Below are 4,816 nucleotides of genomic sequence, written 5' to 3'. Positions count from 1 at the left end.
GTCTGCAGAAATCCAAATAGCTCTGTTACCTTGTGTCACCAACTAAGTTCCCCCCCCCTGCCCCCCCGCCAAGGCTCTGCTATTATTGTGTGTAATTGATAAACCCTCTGCTCTCTCTATCTGAGGTGCACGCACGCACCACACACACACACACACACACAACACACACACACACACACACACACACACACACACACACACACACACACACACACACACACACACACACACACACACACACACACACACACACACACACACACACACACACACACAGTGTTGGTCACCTCGCCCACTAATGGCCTTGTCATACTCCTCTTTTAGGCGATAAGTTGACCACCGTAGTGGAGACAGACTCACAACAACACATCTCTCCACCGTGCCTATGAGTATGAATATAGGCCAAAGTATATAGTGACATTACTTTTAACATTTAAAGTATTTGTCCTTCAAAAGTGAATTAAAAGGTTTTAGCTGAAAAATCCACTACAGTGTTTTTCTCTCTGGTTCTAAAAACAACGCTCCACACGTCCCAAACTCTTCTCCCTTCTGGCTCCAAAACTATGGAATGAACTTCCCATTACAGTCAGAACTACAGACTCACTCCCAATCTAAACTATGGAATGAACTTCCCATTACAGTCAGAACTACAGACTCACTCCCAATCTAAACTATGGAATGAACTTCCCATTACAGTCAGAACTACAGACTCACTCCCAATCTAAACTATGGAATGAACTTCCCATTACAGTCAGAACTACAGACTCACTCCCAATCTAAACTATGGAATGAACTTCCCATTGCAGTCAGAACTACAGACTCACTCCCAATCTAAACTATGGAATGAACTTCCCATTACAGTCAGAACTACAGACTCACTCCCAATTTAAACCATGGAATGCACTTGCCATTGCAGTCAGAACTACAGACTCACTCCCAATCTAAACTATGGAACGAACTTCCCATTGCAGTCAGAACTACAGACTCACTCCCAATCTAAACTATGGAATGAACTTCCCATTACAGTCAGAACTACAGACTCACTCCCAATCTAAACTATGGAATGAACTTCCCATTACAGTCAGAACTACAGACTCACTCCCAATCTAAACTATGGAATGCACTTCCCATTGCAGTCAGAACCACAGACTCACTCCCAATCTAAACTATGGAATGCACTTCCCATTGCAGTCAGAACTACAGACTCACTCCCAATCTAAACTATGGAATGCACTTCCCATTGCAGTCAGAACTACAGACTCACTCCCAATCTAAACTATGGAATGCACTTCCCATTGCAGTCAGAACTACAGACATGGTCCGTGGCTCACACAGATTTCGGGGAGAAGCATCGTTGAGCGCGGTCGGTTCGCCCGACGGTTCCACGACCTTTTTTCCAGCAGACGAGGGAAGTCGATACATCGCTCATGGGGGTCATGGGGTCAACTCACCGATCAAAGCCTTTGATTAAAACGGTTCAAAGGTCAACGATTGGATCAACGTTGTGTACAGTATAGCCCCGAAAATGTCACTGCTATGTGAACAACCAATCAGAATGACAAGAAGCCAGCCAATGACTGACAAGCAGTGGTGTGTTGAGCCAACCAATGGTTGACAAGCATGCGGAAGCATAGCTTCTCTCACAAATAAATCACTTTGAGCTGCATTTCATGTCATGAAAGGTTTACAAATAGTTGTATTATTATGAATTATCTTTAAATATATATGTGGACATTACAAAGACTTATAGGCATATACGGCAGTGTTCTTTTTGTCGACTAAAACAAGGACAAAAAGTGATTATCGACTACCTTTTTTCACTGACGAAAAACTAAATGAAAACTATAAGCTACGATGACTAAAACTAAGACTAAATATACTGACGATTTTGTCAACAAATAAAAACTATAGACTATAAAATGTTTACTAGTGGACAAGACATCCAGTATAAACCCTCGGTTGCATGCTGAAAATAGCAGATCTACAAGCTCACAAAGCGTTGTGAGCTTGTAGATCGGCTATTTTCAGCAAGTGTAAAATCAGCCATTACGACAGCATCAAGGCACCGCCAGAACACATTTTAGTCGACTAAATCAACTGTGGATTTAGTCGACTAGACATCCTATGATATTTAGTCAACTTAAAACTAGACTAACACTAAAACATTCCAGGTGACTAAAATGTGACTAAAACTAAGTGACTAAAACTAAAATATAAATTTGCTGCCAAAGACAATATTGATCTATACCTTAGAGTATATATGAATAGAGACGGCACCCGAGTTCTCCTCCCATCCACTAGAGTATATATGAATAGAGACGGCACCCGAGTTCTCCTCCCATCCACTTGCATTAAGTTGCTCAAAAGCGCATGAGGCGATTTCACTGTGCATTCTGGGTAGGAACAGAGTGCATTCTGGGATGGATTGGGCCCAAACACATGAACGCGCTGCCGCTGACTATCATTGCAGGCATTCAGCGTGCACGTGTCATCGTGAACGTGCACAATGATAGTCGACGGACCAGCGCGTTCATGTGTTTGGGCCCACGCTGCAATATCAAATTCTGCAACTATGTCCATTTCGCCTCAGGGTTTCATCCGGGTGCCGTCTCTATTCATATATACTCTAACCTCAGGGTTTCATCTGGGTGCCGTCTCTATTCATATATACTCTAACCTCAGGGTTTCATCAGGGTGTCTCTATTCATATATACTCTAACCTCAGGGTTTCATCCGGGTGTCTCTATTCATATATACTCTAACCTCAGGGTTTCATCCGGGTGTCTCTATTCATATATACTCTAACCTCAGGGTTTCATCTGGGTGCCGTCTCTATTCATATATACTCTAACCTCAGGGTTTCATCCGGGTGTCTCTATTCATATATACTCTAACCTCAGGGTTTCATCAGGGTGCCGTCTCTATTCATATATACTCTAACCTCAGGGTTTCATCCGGGTGCCGTCTCTATTCATATATACTCTAACCTCAGGGTTTCATCCGGGTGTCTCTATTCATATATACTCTAAGGGTTGTCCAGAACCGTCTCTATTCATATATACTCTAACCTCAGGGTTTCATCCGGGTGCCGTCTCTATTCATATATACTCTAAGGTCAGGGTTTCATCCGGGTGCCGTCTCTATTCATATATACTCTAACCTCAGGGTTTCATCCGGGTGCCGTCTCTATTCATATATACTCTAACCTCAGGGTTTCATCCGGGTGTCTCTATTCATATATACTCTAACCTCAGGGTTTCATCCAGGTCTCTATTCATATATACTCTAAGGGTTGTCCAGAACCGTCTCTATTCATATATACTCTAACCTCAGGGTTTCATCCGGGTGCCGTCTCTATTCATATATACTCTAAGGGTTGTCCAGAACCGTCTCTATTCATATATACTCTAACCTCAGGGTTTCATCCGGGTGTCTCTATTCATATATACTCTAACCTCAGGGTTTCATCCGGGTGCCGTCTCTATTCATATATACTCTAACCTCAGGGTTTCATCCGGGTGCCGTCTCTATTCATATATACTCTAACCTCAGGGTTTCATCCAGGTCTCTATTCATATATACTCTAACCTCAGGGTTTCATCCAGGTCTCTATTCATATATACTCTAACCTCAGGGTTTCATCCGGGTGCCGTCTCTATTCATATATACTCTAACCTCAGGGTTTCATCAGGGTGCCGTCTCTATTCATATATACTCTAACCTCAGGGTTTCATCCGGGTGCCGTCTCTATTCATATATACTCTAACCTCAGGGTTTCATCCGGGTGCCGTCTCTATTCATATATACTCTAACCTCAGGGTTTCATCAGGGTGCCGTCTCTATTCATATATACTCTAACCTCAGGGTTTCATCCGGGTGCCGTCTCTATTCATATATACTCTAACCTCAGGGTTTCATCCAGGTCTCTATTCATATATACTCTAACCTCAGGGTTTCATCCGGGTGCCGTCTCTATTCATATATACTCTAAGGGTTGTCCAGAACCGTCTCTATTCATATATACGAAAAGATATATACGCACAAAAAAAGAAAAGAATAAGAAGCCAGCAAACAGTAGCTAATTGTTGCAAAACAAATAATTGTACTTATTCTCATATAAATGACTCTTTTCCATTCTTCTTAAACACATTTAGACGCAAGACCAGATTCTACAAATGTCTTCTAAATCACGCAAGTTTTCTGAAAAACCTCATGTTTCTAATATCAGTGGTTCTCAAACTATTTCATGTCAAGGACCCCCAGAATGATCTGTATTAGGCCCCCCGACCCCCCCCAGCTTGCCCCCCCCCCCCCCCCCCCCACCCGACCCCCCATCTGGAAATATGGAAGCAAAGATTTGAGTTAAAAAAACATTTGCTCTGAAAGAAGATATATTTAAAGATTTAAATAAATAAAAAAGCAGATCTACAAGCTCGTAGTGCGGCACCGAGTGCCGCGCTACGAGCTTGTAGATCTGATTTATCTTTTTTTCAATAGCTAAAGTAAACATAATGCTTAAAAACACCAAAAGGGGTTCCGGTCCTGAATGGGTTAAGAACCTTGCAATTGGTGATGCGTCTCTGAGTGTCTCTTAATCCATTCTAGACGGGAACCCCTGTTTTAAAAAAAAACATGAAAATGCGGCGCAAATCTTTGAATATATATATTCTTTCCGAGCGAATGTTTTTAACTCAAATCTTTGCTTCTGGGAGGGGTGTCCCTGGAACTACATATTTTCAGATGGGGGTCGGCGGCCAAATACAGATATTTTTTGTGGTCCTAACCTTGACATGAAATATTTTTTAGAACCACCGAT

General features: G+C 42.3%; 1 protein-coding gene across 1 annotated transcript in view; it reads left to right on the top strand.

Moving 5' to 3' along the window:
• Window positions 1-4,816, top strand: part of LOC306918624 (thrombospondin type-1 domain-containing protein 7A-like) — a gene marked incomplete at both ends in the record, with an annotated part of 147,684 nt that overhangs the window by 113,852 nt on the left and 29,016 nt on the right. The window lies entirely within an intron of this gene.

This window comes from Electrona antarctica (assembly GCF_951216825.1).
Source record: "Electrona antarctica genome assembly, contig: scaffold_206, whole genome shotgun sequence".
In the NCBI taxonomy this organism is placed as follows: domain Eukaryota; kingdom Metazoa; phylum Chordata; class Actinopteri; order Myctophiformes; family Myctophidae; genus Electrona; species Electrona antarctica.
The sequence above is the reverse complement of the archived record's forward strand: the minus strand, read 5'-3'. Positions and strand labels throughout refer to the sequence as shown.